Source organism: Actinia tenebrosa, unplaced genomic scaffold, assembly GCF_029948245.1.
Source record: "Actinia tenebrosa isolate PJP-AT-01 unplaced genomic scaffold, QUT_ActTen_1.0 PGA_scaffold6__47_contigs__length_16458017, whole genome shotgun sequence".
NCBI classification, from domain to species: Eukaryota; Metazoa; Cnidaria; class Anthozoa; order Actiniaria; family Actiniidae; genus Actinia; species Actinia tenebrosa.
The window spans coordinates 15,455,228-15,475,881 of NW_028292583.1; the positions used below are offsets into that span (position 1 = coordinate 15,455,228).

The 20,654-nt window shown below is 35.1% G+C and overlaps 1 protein-coding gene and 1 long non-coding RNA gene across 2 annotated transcripts in view; one reads left to right on the forward strand and one right to left on the reverse strand.

The window, feature by feature from the left end:
- Positions 1–20,654, reverse strand: part of LOC116288634 (uncharacterized) — a 26,380-nt gene continuing 5,726 nt past the window's right edge. The window contains exons 2-4 of the long non-coding RNA XR_004196218.2: positions 12,269–12,375; positions 11,143–11,189; positions 1–145 (exon numbers count right to left, since the gene is read on the reverse strand). This is a non-coding gene — a long non-coding RNA (uncharacterized LOC116288634). The remainder of the gene's footprint in view (positions 146–11,142; positions 11,190–12,268; positions 12,376–20,654) is intronic.
- Positions 16,492–20,654, forward strand: part of LOC116288583 (orexin receptor type 2) — a 19,853-nt gene continuing 15,690 nt past the window's right edge. Inside the window, exon 1 of the mRNA XM_031695404.2 lies at positions 16,492–16,611. The gene's annotated coding sequence lies outside the window, so the exon portion shown is untranslated. The remainder of the gene's footprint in view (positions 16,612–20,654) is intronic.

The window sequence follows — 20,654 nt, forward strand, 5'->3', positions numbered from 1 at the left end:
ACCTCTCCCTTAGGCTTTTGCCGAGCTTCCTGATCAGTCTGTAAGTCCTCCCGGGATAGCGGTGTCGGGGTCAAAATCTCCGGCGTAGCAGTAATTCCATACGACGGTTGAGCATTCGATGTCTGGAAGTATGGGCCTGGTTACTCTAGAAAATAAAAATAATAAGTGCCAAAAACCAGTTTCCCAGATGAGCTTTTAAAAAGTACTATTCGTAAAAGAAAAGGATTCCTAAGTACGCATGCGTGGTAAGCGTTGCTTATATGAAAAGAGAAACATGCACGGACATGCGCAGTACCAAAGACATATCTGGCTTCAAGAGTGCCGTTATTTCGCATGCGCGTCCAAAATACAAAGAACGATGTTTTCGAGAAATTAAAAAAAAAATTCAAGAACTGTCGTTGAAGATTATTGCATTAAACTGAAGTAGTTTAATTGTCATTCAACTGAAGTAGTGTTTTGGCTTAATGATTCAAAACTCTTCAATGTAATGAAAAGCTTTATTTTCATTGTAAACCGTCAACTCCAAAGTCAACAGTATTCAATGTTGCTAATTGGAATATACGTTATGGTTTTCCATTAATTTATAGACCATGTGTCATTCTATAGAGAATAAGGCCTAGGGCAAACGTCGAAATTTCCATGCACCGAACTTAATTACATACAAGAATGCCGCCTCATTATCACCTGATATCCATTGTTTTTAATGAGTTCGGTGCATGGAAAGTTCGACGTTTTGCCCTAGCTAGGCCTAAGATTTTTGTTTCGGTTGTATCTATATTTATGTGTCTTCTCATGCGCAAATTCTAAACAGCAAAGTAATACTCAAGGGAAAGACAGGTGGTTTGGAATGGAAAAAAACATTACGCCAAATTAAGGTTAAGAGGTCTATCATATATTATGTTGGACTGAACAACACGTGTTAATAAGCTGGTTATTCTGGTAATTTTAGTAATTTTATTATTATTATTTATCATTATTAAATTAAATTAAGCAGGTTTTTTAATTTTCGGTTTTCTCTTACATTTTGTCCTCACGTCGAAAGCGGATCCTTACTCAAAAAACAAATATTGTGATGTAGTGTATTTTCTTTTTCTATTGATGAAATATAAAAGCTAATTGTCACTTCCTCAAGCTATCTAAATACGATAAATAAATTAACCAATCAGAGAAAACCAACATATAGTTTTAGCCAATCTGAGTGTGAAAAAACATTTTTAATTGACCAGTAGAGTGTTGTCGTTTTTCAAGAACTAATGAATGACTAGCTCAAGAGGACTTCCGTTTTTTTTGGTGGTGTAATAAAGATGCAAAAAATAGATATAAAAGCCGCTGTTAATGTTTCGCCCGTTAAAACGGAGTCAACAGAACTAAAATATAACGCACCGCGTTTTATGCCATTTTACAGAGATTGCAGGACATCGAATGAATCAGAGAAGTACATATATGCTATATTGATGCCTGTATGCCGCTTTGAAGCAAACCTTGGTATGTATCTTTAAATACAATTAATAATTTCTGTAAGAACATGTTAAAGATTAAGTGAAGGTCCCGACTATATAATAAATATGCTTTTGCTGTAAAAAAAAAAAAAAAAAAAAAAAAAAAAAAAAGTAAAATCCCCCACATATTTGTTATTGTTATTTTGGAACGCTTATTTGAAAGTTTATAAAATTTTGCAAAACATAGGCTTATTTCTTTTATTAAAGTTTTGTTTCCCTACCGCTGTTATCCCCGGTGTAATCCTTGTTCCAACCATCATATGTGAGTAGTTGTCTGTTGGTTCTCTTTTGCATTCGATGCCTTTTTTCAGGCTAGGGGTTTCTGGTTTTTCTGCTCTCTCTCGAAAAATCAAAAAATTGGAATTCAAGTTCGAACATGGAATAAGACATACATACATAGTTTATTCAAGACGCAAATAAAAAGTTACAGGGATATTGAAAATACTGAAAAAGCGAGCACAAGCAAAACATTACACATAAACAACATAAGCTAAGTAATAGGCATCTTGAATAGGAAGTTACGTGGTTATCCATATGTAAAATAGTGAAAATAGTGAAAAGCGAACACAGGCAAAACATTACACATAAACAACATAAGCTAAGTAATAGGCATCTTGAATAGGAAGTTACGTGGTAACATCCATATGTAAACACTACCCACTTGAAGGAAAAACAGAGACTTCATTAGATAAGGAGCTTTAAAAACCATTCTCACAAAACTATAATACTAAGACCATGGTAATTTATGATTTGTCAGAAAAATAAGAAACAGTTAAAGCACCGAACTTCACATAACCCGTAGGTTCAATTCAACGTTTGTAGTGCACTCTGTGAATTTTAGAAACACTTAACTTTCTTATGGACTTGGTTTTCATCAATATTGTTCTAATTAATGTTGCGAGCAAGCTACATTCTGATTTCTATATACACTATATATACACACCCTAGTGCATTGTGGTCTAGCTTGGGTAAAAGATCCAGTGACCTGCAATCCATTTCAGTCACAACCAATCCATTCAAGTCACATCCAATTTATCTCAATAGCATCTTAATGGAGGAAAATTAGTCGTAAAAAATCTGTAACGATCCTATAGACCTATAGACACATGATGTATACAGTCCTTTGAAAGACCTTTGCCACTGACCGGCTTCACAGGACTTCAACCAGTACCTCAATCCAAAACATAAAATAATTAGTTTTTTTTTTTTTTTTTTTTTTTTGTACAAAATTTTGGAATAGAATCACTAGTTATGAATGATAAAATAAAAATCATAGGATAGAAGCTGCAAATTTGGCGTAGAAAAACGTCTACGATCCGGACAATCCAGCAAACCGAAGTCCAGTCCATTCCATCTATGCACGGTTCCTGATTTTCCAAAACTAAAAATCACTCAAAATTCGGGCAATTAGAAGAGGAAAACAAGTTTTAGAAGTTGGGCATGTTTTTGCTATACATTAAGATTATTCATGGCCTTCCAAAAGGTGAAAATTTAGAAATCATTTTTTTTTGTGTGTGATTCAAGATCCAGTCACTGACTGAGGCCCAGTCACTTGCAATCCATTCCAGTCACATCCAAGTAACATCCAATGTACCTCAATAGCATCTTAATGGAGGAACATCAGTCGAAAAAAAAATCTGTAACGATCCACAGAGTCACCTATAGACACATGGTATGTACAGAAGACCATTGCCGCTTGCCGGCTTCACATGACTTACTTCAACCAGTGCCTCAATCCAAAACATTAAAAAAAAATTTTTTTTGCATCTTTTCTTTCTTTCTTCTTTTTCCTTTTTTTTTCTTCTTTTTGCATAAGAAAAGAGGGCCCAGAACAATTCCTCTTGGAAATCAATGCAAGGGGTCTATAAATCAGACATCTTCATTTGTTCCTTCTCCATATACCCAAGCAATATCCAAATGATTTCCATGTAGTACCAAGTAGCCAAGGCAATAACTGCCGGTCTGAGGGAAAACACGAAAGGCGCTAAATTAAAAATTGGTGTCATTCATAATGCTTGACTTCTCAAGGACCTATAAAAAGTCTTGAGTAGACTTATATAATATCCGGCGCCAACCAAACCATCTCTCACTGATCTCACGCTAAACACATCGAAAAGAAATAATTATACTAAAGCTGTGTTAGCGACAAGGAATTGTTTCTAAAAACAATTACATAGCATGAGAGGAGAAGAAGAAGAAGAGACGATGTCCGGCAATAAGCAGATGTGTTTTTTGTATGACAGATTAAAAGCTTGAAGTCAAGACTAGTTCTGATCAAAAAACGTCAACTGTGGTGAGTTTATTTTATAAGTAATAAAAACAGAAGAGGAAAGGAGCAGTTTTATTTCTAATATAATCATATCCTTTTTGTAATCACTACCAAATCCTGCAATCTGATTGGTTCAAAGGAGTGCGATTAATTCCCAAATCGCATCCTTAGGAGTTCTTAATCGCATCCTAAAAATTTTCGTCGCGGTGGTGCGATTTTATAATCGCGCGTTTGATTTCAGACCAAATTGCACTCCACTCAGTTCAATTACTATCATTTATTATATATAATATTCCTTTTTTATATGTGCTAATAATTTTCGAAAGACATTTTAAAATGTTAGTTTAGCACTGCAGCACTCCATCCATCCATCCATCCATCCATCCAGGGCTACAGCCCACACTCCAATTAAGAAAAATCTTCTTCCGAAATTTGATTTGGTTATCACAATTGAAAAAAAAGGGTGTCGGCCTCTTTAATCCTAAGCAGACATTGATAAATGCATAATATGTCGTTTTAGGCTTCATTTATTGGCTAGTGTTCTTTATGTGTTTTATTAACTTTCTGTTTCATATCCTGTTATGATTTTACTCTCTTGTTTGTCGTCTCCGGTGTCGTGTATGGGAGTACATGATATCAATCTCTCTCTCTCTCTCTCTCTCTCTCTCTCTCTCTCTCTCTCTCTCTCTCTCTCTCTCTCTCTCTCTCTCTCTCTCTCTCTCGTGCTCTACAGAAACCAATTTCTTCCAGAATGACTTGTTTTAGTAATGTCGTTTTAGAGTTTGTCGAGTCGCGGAATTGGAGTTAGGTTTACGTATCTATAGTGTTTCGGCTGGCAAGTCTTAATGAGTACTTCGTCGTGATCTTAACGTAAAATTTTGAAAAATCAGGTATAAATCAATCCAGTCAATAATTTAAAAATATATATTTGAAAATTATATGACCGAGGAAAAAGGAAAACATAGCCATTTCAATGTTGCCAATTGAATGTCTTGAATGTACCGTAACGATATTAATACCGTTTTGATATTAATACCGTAACAATATCAATACCGTAAGCTTCCTGCGCATATTCCGGAACCACTCTTCATTTACAAAGTCGTTAGCACTCGCTTTGATGTTTTTGATATTAAGAATATATACCGCTACGATATCAATATTTGAGGAGGAGGGAAATTAACCGGAGAACCTGGTGAAAAACCGTTGAAAGACAGGAGTTGAAAAACAAACAGTGGTGCTCAAAAATAATAGCGTGTCTAAGTACCGAGTCCACAGCACACTAACAGCGAACAACCATGAAGTGTTAAAATAAATAAGTTGATATATATCTATTACATTTATAAAAAGTACGATGCTATAGTTAAAGGAGATGAGAGACAACACGTTAAGAGGATGTCGCAATAGCAATTGCTGCAAGATGTATAGTCACGAAAATTTTGTTAGAAATTTAATAATTATATTTTTCTTCTTCTAGTAATTATATTTTATTACACGCCTACACTCAGCACTCTCTTGAGTGTTCTTGTTCATAAAAATTGATGACAAAATGAATGAAGAATGCAATTTGAAAACTATAAACTGATAACGAACTGATAACGAACCTTATAACGTTAATAAGCCGCCCGTTCTATAAATCACTACGTCACGTGCCGTCAAAAAACAGTAGCCTTAGAAAGATATGATAGATATCATATATACCGGGGGGGGGGGGGGGGGGGGGGGGAATATGTAAGGAAAAAATTGTAACTGAAAATGTTTGCACGCGCGAGTTTTGAGGATCTTGTCAAGCGCGCGTAATAGCCCTTGAATGTTGGGTAGAAAGTTTTCTGTATATTATAGCGAGTATAATAACGGATTGATCAAAGTAAAGATTGGCAGATAGAAAGATAACATGTAACTGAAATTTAGTGATAAATGTTTTCTTTTCTAACCATTCGGTCGTTGAGTCCTTTATCAGAGATAAATTACATAGTGATTAACAGGAAAATGACTGGTGTTGCTATGATGATACTCCAGTACTTGTTTGTGTTACCTACATCATTCACTGTAGACTTTAACAGTCTAAAATAGAGGGACTGCCGCCTTAACACTTCCTTTAGTCCTTCCCTCCCCAGCCTCCTCCCCCAGGGACTTTTGAATCGTAACTAATCTTCCTCCGCCAAACGACACGGACAGACAGACAGACGGTGACCAAAGGAAATAGAGGGACTGCTCGCAGTCTACTTTTTGAGTCAAAACAAATGCAAATCCATGTTGGTACTCTCAGGGTTAGGAAAGTGGTTAATATATAATGAATAAATCCTAGAAAGTCGTAGGGAGTAAGTTGCTCGCAACATCAAATGCATCAACATCGGCGCGCAATGTTGCATGGCATCGTGTATCCGTAGCTTTAGATGTGATATATACGCTAAACTATAAAGCGTTCCTTGTAGATGGCATCCAGGCTGGGTTAGATGTGAAGAGAATCAAACCACTGTATGAAACTTACGCCTTGTAGTTTGGAAAGCAAGACATAATGATAATGATTAAAAAAGGAGTAAATTAAAAAATCAAGGTATGGTGACTCTCACCTCTGGGGTCTCTGGTACGATTCCTAGCTGGATTCTATCGCCATAACATGTTAGTAGAATTTGTTACGTCTCTCCCTTGATTCAAGGGGTTTTCTTCAGGTTCTGAAATTTTTATCCCTCTGCAAAACCTAACGAGCTAAATTCCAATTCGATCTGTTAGTTAGCCATACCCTAACTTTGATCAGTAGCTCAGAGGTTGTTTCAGGGTTCGATCTGTGAGTTAGCCACGCCCTGAGTTAGATCAGCCCAAAGGTTGTTTCAGGGTTCGATCTGTGATTTAGCCGTGCACTGACTTAGATCAACGTGCAGTCCATAGGTTGTTTCAGGGTTCAAAAAAAACTCCAAAGGTCTATCCAGTATTCAATTCAAACCCTTTTTGAGATAGAAATATAATGTATTAGACTCACTGTATAGAGTGCCACTTGGGGCACCAAGAGCTATCTCTCGTAAACCTAAACAACAATTCAGCAAATTAGAGATTAATTGAATTCCACTTTCCAGAATATATATGTCGTCACTGTGTGAAAGAGGTTTTCTTCATGGGAGAGGATATTTTTCTCTGACTAAAATTGTTTAAAAATCATGCATTTTTAATTCTATTTCCCCGTAGAATATTCTGGTTGTCTAAAAAGCTTTCAAGTAGACAAATTTCAAAAAACATCTTAACATTTAGTACTGAGGACAATGAAGCATTAGGACAATGAAGCATTCTTCCTGTTCAGTTTTCCTTAAAACTGTTCAAAAATTAATATTATAATAATTATTGATAAATTATTTGATTTAATTATTGATTAATTTATTTTTAAATTTCTATACAAAGAATTTTTTTTTTTTTTTGGATTAATCAACATTGAAAACGAAAAACACTTGTTCTTGTCTCATCGTTATGTTGCTGAAGTAGAAAACTATCCTACTTCAGCAATCTCCCTACTCAAGATCTTCTACATTAAGTAGTTGGTAATTTAAGGACTTACTTTTTACGAAAACTTAAAATTTTGGGTATGCGGAGTAAAGATTATTTTTATTTCTTAAATTTAATTTTTTTAGATAATTAAAAATTTTTATTTCATTTATTTTTATTTCATTTATTTTTTCTAATATTAAATTAATTTTTGCCCAGTGGACTGGCCACACACCTGGCCCATGGTGTGGGCTGTGTTCTGAACCAAGTCTTACTGACCGCACCTCGTGAATATTTCAGTTTGATTTGAACTGAAAATCTATTGGTAAATCACTGTATGAAATATTGATCTGGTAATGATATGCAGTCATAACAAATAATAAACCGATACCACACTTAACTTCAGTCAGTTCTGGAAAATTCCTTTAAATTTAAGTTAATGAAATGCGGTGTGTTATGACACGCCGCTCCTCATTTTTCATTTCTCATTAATAGCCAACTACCATCTCTATTATTTAACTGTGAAGTGCTCTGACATAATCAAAACTATCTGCATTAGGCCTAGGACAAACGTCGAACTTTCCATGCACCGAACTCATTAAAAACAAGCTTTTTGCAATACTGCACATGGGTTAATACCAGATTGTTCCTTTGGTTCAACCTGATCCATTTTTTTAATGCAGTTTTAAAATAAGTCATTATTATTATTATTATTATTATTATAATAATTATTATACAAGTTGATAATGAGGCGGGATCCTTTGATGTAATTAAGTTCGGTGCATGGAAAGTTCGACGTTACCCCTAGGCCTTAGTTATTTATTTTCAAACTACGTCTCTTTTTAGTCGAAGACCATGACTACTATGCTAAAAGCAAAGCAGAAGCTAGTTTGAAGAATTACTGAAGGTGCATGTAAAACCCAGTTTTTGAAGAGTCTTCAAACATCTCGAGCTGTCAATCAAAGACCACGTTTACCAAATATGTCGGCTATTCTCAAAGTGCAACAGTGAATTATAGATCGACTTTAATAATTTAATGTAATTTAATTTGATATCCTTGTCTTACTGGTAATAGTTTTTAATTCAACACCAAAGTACTCTTACATTTTTAATGATGAGTATTCTAGAATGTTCGTACACCTGGAATATTTTTAAAAAACCATAAAAAATGCAGAATGTGAAATTTTATTGTATTGCAAAAAGCTTGAAAAGTGGAAGAGTTGAAGGATAAAGCATTCAGTTCATACATGTCACAGTTATGGATGTACGACACTGTGTTCAGCAACACGAAAGAAAACCTTTTCCGTCATGTTTATTTTCCTTTCGTGCTACCAGTTCTGACGTAAACACGAGCCGTTCCTAACTGACTTGCGCACGCATGCAGTACTAGAAAGTCGGAAAAATAAGGTACGAGCGTCGAGAGATATTTTAAGATCGATAGTTCAAATATAAGTGAGTACTCGCTGTGCACAACTGCATGGTTAGCTTATTATTCATGTAAAAGCTCCAAATCCTTAACCCAATCAGTTTAGAGCTACATACTAAATATTAACGCCGAATCTTTATCAGTTTTTCTATTACGTACCTTTGATTCTAGATATGTGTATAGATCGATCTGTTGGTATACATTTAAAAAAGCGGATGTAAAAGAATATGAAAAAAAGCCGCTTTATCGCTCTTCTTTGGAAAAATTGATCAAAACGTCAATATCAGCATATCTAATCCAGCGGGCGGCCATGTTGGTGCCAGCGGTCATCTATTCAAGTCTTTCTTTTTCGTATCGTATTCCCCTCCCATTGGCTAGACGCATTATTTACTTGCGCTTCCAATTCTTATTTGTATATTAAGGTTATTGTGTTGCTGAGGCTCCAGAAAGGACTCTTTCTGAGGAGCAAGATTCTTATCTGCTGCGAATTTGACTGGTGTTTCCGGGATGTTGACTGTTTGTATGGTTTGGTAGTGAATCCAACAGCTGGCACTTTTAAAGGAATCAAAGGCATACTTCAAGAACTGGTTTTGTGACGCCGACAACTGGTTAGACAGCTCGTAACAAAATTTAAGCGCTTGACAACTTTTGGAGACATGAGTCGCTGATGTACAGCGGTAAGGAGAAATAGTTTTGAAGACATTGATAGATTTATTGACTCCCATTGCATAATTTTATACTACACGATTCAAAATATCCGAGACTTCGTTTCATGGACAAGAATGAACCAAATAATCACTTCAAGGTAAGACTTCACATTCACGACGTCCATCTTTCATACTAGCAATGCTTAAGTTTATAACAGTCTGTAGTAAGCTATTTGGTTGATGTAATATCTAACGATTTTTACCGACCAAATAAACGTAAACGTAGACATAGGTTGGTTTAATTTCTTGTATGGTATATTAGGCCGTGATCATGAAACTAGAAGACCCTGTATTCTAAGAGTGCATCACCTGATAATCATCATGGGTCGGTGCATTTATGATATTTTTCGTTCCTATTTATTTCTCCTGATTTTTGAGCATGGATAAATGTTTTCGAATGATAGGCCATTTCACCTTTTGCGTAGTATTTTTAACAGTCACCAATCTTAGTAATGGAAAAATATTTTCTCGAGGAGGTGATTGATCCTCAAGGAAATGACATTTAATCATAAAATTGGTCAGTTCATGTGCAAAATTCCTGGCATTTCTAGCCAATCAAAATGTCATAAAAACGCATGCGCAGTGCCAGTTTAGAATTCTTTTACATTTTTGTCTTGTTTCTTCACTTTTTTCTTTTCTTTCCGTTCACTTTTTATGCATGCAATTTCGCGGGTCTTTTGCGTATGTGTGCATTCCGCACTAGAATAATAAGTAGGAGATCATTTACGTCCCCAAAATCCGCATTCCTCTTCGTCTCTCGTATCTGATTGGCTAATACGAGAAGCGAAAGCCACCGAAAAAAAAAAACACAATGAGGGGGAAGGGGGTGGGGGGAATTAGGATGTGAAATTGCTTGAAGGTGATATAACTGATCATTCGTTTAAAACCAGTCGTACCAAAATGGACCAGAATAAATTGAAACTTTATATGTATTTGAAAAACTGCCGAAATTAATGATCTCAAGCTAACTTTGAAGACATCAACTTGCCAAAAGCTACTAATTAATATCGAGTTCGAGCATGCGCAGAAGTTTGTTTTTCGTCTACCCCACTGCGATGGAAGTTATTAATAACGAATAAAAAGATAATTGAGTCACTTTTTGAAAGGGTTTTCAAAGTAATTAACAAATCCGCGAATCCCACATTGATAGAGTTTTTATCTAATAAGGATATACGCAGTTCTGCCAAAAAACGAACCACAAATCCATGCCTACGATCACTCAGAAAAGTGTTTGTCTAAAACACGATTCTGCTCTTTTTATCTTACTCTCGGATTTCAGTGACGTCTTAGACGTGTGTGGTGGTGCTATCTCAGTCCTAGTGCCATCAGCTCAGATGTTTCTAAGCGTTTCTATCCTTATCAATGTTCAGTCTATTTTTTAAAGTAGGTTTTTAACTCTTTGTGTAAACTATCGTGAAAACAATCTTGGCGTTTTACTGGGGGGTGAGTTAGCGATTGGCCTTGTTGTGGCGCCTTTGCCTTTGTCGAAGAAGGAAGAGACATCTTATGATGTCGATCGAACGCAATTCACAGTCAGTCTCCAAAAAAAGACTCCAAATCCTTGATATTGCTATTACAGCCTTCGATGACTGCATTGACACCAAAGATCAGATATTTTATAAACAGGTTAGTTAGACGAAGACACTTTATGCTATTGCCCCTTCTGTGAGGCAAGTGAGACGAATGAGCATTACACGCGCAGATCCCATGTAATTCCTATTGCATTCTCCTTAATGGATAAGTCAGACTGATAAACACGATGGTACTCACCATGGTGTCAATTTTTACTGGTATTTTTCTTCTTTCCTTCAATACACCTGAGAAAAAGAGTGATGTAGATCATAAAATAATTTATTTTAAACCTAAATGCAATTTTAGCTTTAATATGTTGCCAGGTACGATCAGCGGCATTCAGTATTTCCATGGGAAAGTATTTCCATTTAAGATGTGTCACTACCCCTCCCCCACGAGTAGACAAACACTCACGCACGCGCAACGCGATATCATTCTTTCTATGGAAAAAGCTATTTGTCTCTGGCAAATTCTTGTTCTTATAATAAGAAGATACATAATCGAGTCTTCGACCAGAATTTTAGAAGCTTTAAAAAGCCATGTATGATGCAGATTGTTAAGAGAAAATGGCAAGAGTCGAAAAATGTCGATTCTAGACAGGTTGTTTTGGTATGAATATCAAGAGTAACAAAAAAAAAAAAGCCAGTGCAATCTAAGATTAGGGCGGGACTGGAAAAAATGACATAAAATGCGCGGGGCTATGCCGCTACTATAAGAAACAAACGACCCGATCAGGAATACCAAGCAATATACGATGAATAGATTATTTCCCTAAAAAAACTCGACCTCTGTTGATATATTCAGGATATTCTAAAAAAAGTTTTCGTTATCAGAAGGAAAATGATTTTGTCTTATACCCTAATCAATACTCATACCCTATAGTCTTGGTTTTTATTCATTCATTATAGCAAATAGCCTTAACTTAGAGTAGCTTTGATGCAACCTTGTAAATGTAGGGATGGTTGTTCTGCTGGTGATTCCATATAAGAGAGAGAGAGAGAGAGAGCGGATGGACGGACGGACGGATGAGATAATAGAGAGATGGAAATAAAAGGAAAAAAGATAAATAAGGAACAGAATTTTATAAAGCACACACAAAAAAGTCTCCCCTCCAGCGCAAATTAAACTCTTCCAAATATCAATATTGATACAACGCAAATCCTCAAAAGAACTTTAATTCGCAAACATTAAGAAAGCCTAACGGGTAGTTAAAAACCCAATTACCCCAACGGCTTTTACAAAGGCTTACCGCTTAATGCAATATTCGCGTCTTTAGACAAACCTTTGCCGTATCAAACGCTGTCAGTATTGATAAAATTATTACCTTGCTTTTGGCGGGAGAATAAGCGATATCTCTGTGCTGTCGATCTATTCAATCTTCAACGAGCAGTTGTTTATCTAGACAGCTCAAATCCTTCCACAAAAACAGATCTAACAAAACAAGGACGCAGTTTAACATAGAGAGTACAATATAGTCAAAATCATAATAGTATATTAATTAGGATGTGTGGATGTTCGAGCTACCCGTACTGCGCATGCGTGAGCGGACATAATTTTAGATTGTAGTGATAAAAAGTACTGAATTAAATTATCGGTAAAAGCTGTTTAAAAAAAACTGCAAAAATCTAGTATAACAGTGGTATAAACAATATCTACTGAACGAAGCTTTTAAAGTAAGTGTATTTGAATTGGTAAATAAATATTATCGTATTATAAAGGTGCAAAGGTTTTATTCTTTCGAATCAATATTTAATGTCAATATTTAGCTAGAAAAAGTAATATTCAATATATAGACGACGTTAAAAAATGAAGTCTGGTTTCAATACATGATTTTTTTCGTGTTATTTTTCGTGTTTTAACATTGTTGTTGTTGGTTTTTATTTTCAAACCCCCCCCTTTTTTTTTTTACTATGGTTTCTTTTACGTTTTTTTTTTTTTTTTTAATTTAAAAAAATTTTTTTTTACATATTTCCATTCGTTTCTCCCAACTGGAGTGTTTCTCCTCTATTTAGGGAAGCACGGGTGACGTAGCGGTGTGAGCGCTCGCCTCTCATTAATGCGACCCGACTGTTCGACTCCCGCCGGGCTCGGTGTTGTATATGAGTAGAGTTGTTTGTTGCTTCTCTCCTGTGATTCGAGGGTTTTCTGGGTTCTCCGGTTTTCTTCCCTCCGCAAAAATCAACTCCTAAATTCCAATTTGATCACGGAATGAGGGCCACAGGTTTGTTAGCCACTGGCTATTAAGTGCTACCCTCGTGAAAAAAGGACGTTTTTTTTATTTTTTAATTTTTAATTTTTTAATTTTTTATTATATGCTTAATCAGTGTTATAATAGTGCATTTACAGTGGACTTTTTAAGTTTTTTTTTTGAGTTAAAGAAGGATTGCCTCAAAGACAAAGTATTTTAAACCTCATAAATCAACTCAGCTTTCAATTAAGTACGCCTCTTCCTATGTGCTTTTATTTTATATTGCTTTTTTCTAATTAGTTTATCTTGACTTTTATACTATTTGCATTTTAGTCTAGTCCATCAACATCGTTTAATTTAGCTTGGCTGCTATTTTCTATAACATATGTATAAGTAATTTTCCTCCTCAAATCGGGTTTTGATCCCGAAAGCTAGCTATTTTCCTGTGTTTGTTTAATCACATCATAGCGCACTAACACACCAAACCTAGCTTCCTTATTTACTTTCCAAGCGGTTTTATCGCAGTTGCTTGATTAGAAAACCAAACAGATAGCTTCAATATGTCAGTTTTTCCACTAAAATTTACCTTTAAAAAAATATTTTTAACTGGAAAGCACAAACAAGAAAAATAGTTGGCTAATTCCTACTTTTATAGTTCATATTGCCTCTACCATTTTGCTTATTTAAAACTAATATACGTCAGAACGAAGAACTGGTTGCAAGCCCTTTAGTGGTTTTAACGGTAGACAAAGGATCGATTGGATTCTCTACGCATAACAAACTGATGCTAATTAAGAAATTTAATCCATTTTATAGCAAAAAGATTTCCTCTGTTTTGCGGTATTGGATATTTACAATAAACGCTGCTCATACAATACTGTTTTTTAGCACTGTTTTTATGTTGTTTTTTTACTGTGAATCAAGAATGATGGATTGATGCATAGACTTGACTTTGTGAAGCGAATAATCATCAACTATTTACCAAACATCTGCTAGTTCATTCATAACTTAAAGAGATACTTAGGAATTCTCGATACAGACAGTAATTTCTACTTAAAAATAAAGAAACCAGAACTCATTGTAAAAGATGACAAGATTCCTAAGATCGATATTTATTATATATCTTAACGAATACGCGTAGTTGTTCTTCTGTCGTTGATGGTAATATTTGTATACTTAGAGAGATAAAAAATACTCGAAAATTGTCTTCCATTTTTGTCAAACAATGCACTGTGCGCCTACATCTAAGAAATCTAAATTGGATTCAGTCGCAAAATATTGCTGTATCTATATCACTGTGTGTCTTATATTTAACCCACATCGATGAAAACCGTTGTTTGTCCAGATCGAGTACAAGAGTATCCCACAGAGCTTCCTACTGACAAGGATTACTGAAGCGGATTTATTCCTCGGTGGGAAACTGAGAAACGACTTTGTGATAAGATATGATGGTTTAACTAAGTCTTATCGGTTGTTTCTTTTTTTTCAAGTTGGAAAGACATGATATCCAAGCCCAGTTAGAGTACTGACGCGTAGTGTTAGAGTTAAGCTTCCAAGAGGGCAAGTATGTTTAGTAAATTTTATCGTTTTTTCTGTAGAAAACTATATACCATTATTTCGCGGACAAGTATTGAACAGAGATCTCCATTATCCACTAGAAGATACCTTCTTAAATCGACTACTGTACTGTAAGATATTCTTATCTCACACAGTTAGCTTTTTAGCTCGCTATTCCTCTCAAACGTGCGAGACGACAATCAAACGATCATGCAGTGAATAGCAACACCTTGTTAAATATGATAGACCCGATAAAAAAAAGTTATACAGGAAAATAAGAATCGCAAATATTAGATAGCTTTCGACGAAACTCCACGGAAGTGTATTCCGTTAATGTGTTATTGGATTGGATTGTTTCTGCAAGAAACGTTGCTCATTAGGCTCCAAATTGAATCAACTATGTAAAGTCTTCATATCACTACTTAAAATTTTTTTTCCTTGATTCAAAATTGAGCAAGTTGAAGTTCGTGACTAAGCTCGTGAATTGCATCCTGTTATAAATTTTTGTTAATAAGATGTCTAATTTCCAGATCATAGAACAAAAACACCCAAGAATGTTCTCAAAAAGGGGGAATATTTTTGCTTTTTTTATCTTCTCCCTTTCTTAGTTTTGATAATCCAGTGTAAATTAAAGTACAATATGCCAGAGCTCAATTCCACAAAATAAAGGTAGCCTTTTGTAAAAAAAGCAACAAATTTACAGAGAACAACAAACGAAGCGAGGGTTATAGAATCCATAGCATGTTACCCAAATACAATACGTTAGCTACGAGAACTCGTCGCATTCCTAATCGCTAAGTCTCTGTTACATTTGAGACATCGTCGTGGATAAGATCGTTTCTTTTTTCTTTTTGGTGATAAAATGATAAAATCCTGATTTTTGATCAAGATCGGAGTGTAACGTCCATTTCCGTTCTTCTTAAAGAAAATTAAAAAGGTTTGCCGTAATTAACCAATCAAATTGGTTTTTACCACGTGACTCTTGAAGCACCCTCTTCAATCTTCTAAGCAATTCTCAGCCGACTCTTTAGTCACGGTTTTCGACTATTATATAGCTCACGATGAGTGCCAAAAAAGTTTGAAATGAGTATATATTTGAAGTGAAATGAGATAACTCTTCATAACTCTTTAATAACGGATCTAATAGCTTTCCTACTGTAGTCTTATCTAAAAGGTCTTACCAAAAAACCTCTTAAATCTGTCAATTATCTTATCCATTTTGCCTCCGGGTAAACAAAGCAATTCAACGATTAACACGAGGAAAAAAATATCCATGTTATATATATATTGGTTCGTCTTGGCGACTTTGAAGGAGGTGTTGAACTGATGCATGCAGAGTTTCGATGTAGTGGAGAATTATAACTGGTTTACGTTGATACTTCTTGGAAGGATAAAAAAGCGTAAGTTTCTTAAAGGCAGGGTACAAGTATAAGAAATTATACTGGAAACAGAGCGGTGTTATAGCAGCACTAAAATGATATTTACAGTTACAGTATCTAAGTGTATTATGCATAAACAGCTTGGTATCTGGAAAGCCATTTTGATGTCACAATATTACTGTAGTTTTTCAGTCATACAAAAAAGATTCTTTTGGGAAACCATTTCTGTGCTAACGTGCAGTTAGTCATTAACGCATGACTGTTCAATTGACCGAAAGGGGATTAAGCCATGGGATTAAGCCATTTCAAGTACTGTTGGCAAAAGCCCGGCTTTAAATGAATGAGATGGACATTTTTATGGGAAGCCAATTTAGTGTAACGGCATGTAAGTAATACATTTTTGTATATTTTTATTAGACATGTCATCGTTTTACGAAGCAGCTGTTGTCGAATAAAACATAAGAAAAACGGCACATTTGACAGAAACTAATAGCAAAACTAAAGCGAACAGCGGAAGAGACACAGACAGAGGAAGCCAAGAGGGTGAGTTGGAATAATTATTAAAATATCGAAAAGTTTTGAGACGCCGGGAGCAATCATTTTCTTTAAGCGCCGAGTCTAATTTTGGCGCATAAACCGCGAAAAATGGCGGGGAAAACGAAAGGTGACAAAATAATTATCGTCATTATGAAGTCTGACGTCAGGGAGTAAAATCAATACTGAATTCAGTTGCGATGAAAGCTGTTTTAAAAAGCCACTTGAACTGATAAGAGTCTAGGTTTCTGCTTAGCGCAATCTATATTCTATATAAACTAGAGAAAATCGAACTAGGACGAACCAGACAAGTGCAAGTGCGCATGCGCAAAATCGCGGACGAGAATAATGGGCGCGCAATGCAACATGGATAACAACCTAAAAAAAACAATAAACAACCTAGTTAAACAACCGTACGTGATAAATATGAAGATAATTCTAACATCGAGAGATAGAAGAACAGTCAGCCTACATTAGATCATTTTAAGCTAAGGAAACATCGCAGACTAAAGATCTAAAGTCGTTTATCGCGACAGGGTTAAAATCAGGCGCAGCTGATCTGTGTTTGCAATATCACAGCTAAGAGTTAACTGATAAATAGCAATTTCACGACCACGAAAAAAATTTCTAACAAACGTGTACTGTTACTTAAAACCATTGAACAGCATTTCTAACACCTTTAAATAAAGTCTGAGACAAGCTTAAGTATGAAAGCCGCGGCGGTTCTGATATTAAAGGGGCACTTGGATGAAAATGGATGAAAATTGGAAATGACTTTAAACTTAGTTAAACGTATCTATATGGAATCAATAGTAGCCAAGCAACATATTTTCTTCACAGTAAAATGTAGCGGATAAAAATTATAAGTTTAATTCAGCATCTAAATTGTGAGTAAATGACGTCATTTACTCAACCCTATTGTTCTTTCTGCTTTTAAACCAAAATATCTCAATAGCAAGTGGCTCCTAGGCTAAAATGTTCACTAATCTGGTTTACATTATCATAATTGAGTCACATTATCCTCATATACTTCAAATACTCGGACTTTCAAAAATTGGGGCGTTTTCATACAAGTGCCCCTTTAATTATTTTTCAGCAAATACAATTCATGGTGGAGTCTACTGCTATAAGGGGTTTTAGAGTACCTCTCGTTCAGCCAAGCCAAGTAAGACAACACTCAACAATAATAAAATACAATATAGGTTTCCTTTGGACCCATTAAACGGTAGTGTACGGGCAACAATATGGTACACTTTTGCGCAACACAGATTTCTTGACAATATACTAAATGTTGTTAATATTTTCATTGATTTTTGCGCCACAGATTTTTATAATAGCCCGAAGGACCGAGAAAGAGAAGAAAAATATGGCGCGCAAAAATTATAAAATTAAAATTATTAATGATCTATAATATTATCTAATTGATTCAATACTGATCTAAGGCGGTGGTTATAAAATCTGGAGGGTAATGAATGGCTGAGTGGCTCTAATGCTGCTCTACTAGAAGCAAAATTAAAAGGTATAATGCTCGTTAACTCTACGGTAAAACACCTAAAAAATACTTTAATTCTGTTTCTCTCTATGATTATTATTCTAATTATTATTATTTATTATCGTAATTAATATTAATTATTTTACTATTTCGTTATTCCTGTTATTATTATTATTCTTGATTATCATCATCATCTTCATTTTTATTATTATTATTATTATTCCTTTATCGCACAGCAAAACAAGAATATTACTATTATTATTATTATTATCATTCATTCATTTATTTAATTTATTTGTTAGCTATTCAATTTTTTCATTCATGATATCCTAACTGCCGGTTACCAACCAAACCGCAAAACCTAAAGGGTGCCAAAACATTCTTATTTTTGTCAAACTTGATTAACACTTTAACAGACAGCTTTAGCGGTGGTAGATTGCTTGCTTAATGAAGCGCGCACGCACCGTTATCCTTTAAAACTTCTCTTACGCTGTTAGGTTCGATCTTCCAACCCATCATGACATGTTAATAGTGTTTGTTTGTTCTCTCCTGTGCTTCGAGGGTTTTTCTCCGGGACGGGTTTTCAGTTTTCCCTCCGCAAAAATCAATCTAAAGTTGACCATTGAACGAACGTTGCAAGTTTGTTAGCATCTGAACTATCAATGTTACTCTCATGAAAAAAGGGCAAAGAATTTTTACAGATCATTCTACAAACATAATTAACTGGTTCTAAAGAATAAATTCTCACCGGTTGAAATTTTCTCAGAAATGAATTTTTTAAACAGCAAGACAAAATGAACCTGCTATTTCGAATTGTTAAATATTCATCTTAAGTCCGGCTCAGCAAGCTCTTAATGTCAAATTTTGATGTTTTTAATAGCCTTTGGTCGTACAAGTCGACGCATCATTATATCAAATCGTACTCTAACTTCTTTGTCAGAGTTTAATGAACCAAGAAAAAATAATAATGAAAAAACATGACAATTCTAGATCATCTCAAGGCTACTGTTATGAGTTTGACTGAGGAAGCATTCAAACAAAACGTCCATAAATTCGGAGCTTTCTTGTCGCCATTAAGGAATTTAAATATCAGTGCGCCTTAAGGGAATTGGTCGTGGGAATTCATCGTGGGCATTCTCGAAAAATGCATTATATGGATTAAAATGTGTGGGAAAAATCAAATCAAAACATTAATTTATTATCTGGACCTAAAACCCGTAGAACGGCTGTTTAGCCCGATTTGTGATTCTATTAACCAAGAAAGTTTCCAACGGGGTGAGTATTAATTGTTTGCTGAAGAAATATTGACAATTCGTGGGCTAGAGGACCCCACTTCTTGGTAAGACCTCCAACAACACGCTAATGGAACGGTTTTTTAAGAATTGACATGGTTTTAAGATCCGAACAAAAAAGCTTCTTTTTTTTTTTTTTTTTTTTTTGCTGGAGGCACCATCCGCTACGCCGACGTTCAACCGGTGTTTCTCTAGGTATTTAATTGGATAAAGCTAGTTTTTTCGATAACTTTTATTATTGGTGGAGAGCACATACCTGTGATTGGCTTAGGGATGTACAAAAGGAATCGCTCAGGCGTCGGCAGCACATCGTCTATATGTCGAAAGTAAGAAGAAATTGAAGGAAATGAAACGTTTATGGTCGAGCGTGCAACCTAAAGAATTTATTCCAATCCAGGTAATCCTTTTCTTCTTTGCTTAATTTAATCCTAATTACCATTGAGAAGGAAAGAAAGCCGCTAGCGTTAGATGTTCGACATTACGACCATAGTATATACATTATATATATGGGAATGACAAGTTACTGATCACTATTTGGTGGTGGTCAAAAAAAAAAAAAAAAAAAAAAAATCCTATAAAGTATTAATTACATTCAAAGTGTCTTTGATTAAGTTTAGTCTTTTCGCCTTAATTCTCTCCTTTCTACAGGATTCCCACCCGATTCTTTTTCCTTTTCACTATTAAAAAAACCTAGGTCTTGAGGATTTCCACGTGTACTAAGCTAGAATCCCAAGATTTCACAATCATTCTTTAGGAGAATTATTGACGCCCTCATTTCGCAGACGTTTATAATTACAGAAACTAAAATGCGAAATTTGCGCAGGATCCTATAGAGTCGCCTAACATACGCGGTTATTTCGTATCATAAACGAAAGTCTTCTCATATAACAGCATACTTAGTTTTGCCAAATGTTTGCAGCCCGCAATGATAATATGCTTGATAATTATCATAATCACTGAATAGTGATCAATAGATTTTATTAATTAATTCAGAATTATTTATTAGAACATTTAGCTATATGCATAATGACCAGTTAGAAACTGTTATCGATATTCATTAGTAATACTGACCAAAAAGAAATGATGATGTACGTTCAAATGCTGCTAGTTATTCAGAAGATCAAAATTTATGGATATTTATCAGCACATTTAGTGCGTTCCAGACCCTCTAAAATTCTAGCGATATATAATATTATCGTATAAATTCCAAAAGCCGCCATTTTGTTCCCACAAAGGGGGGAAGGGGGGAGCATGGTCCCCCTCCCCCC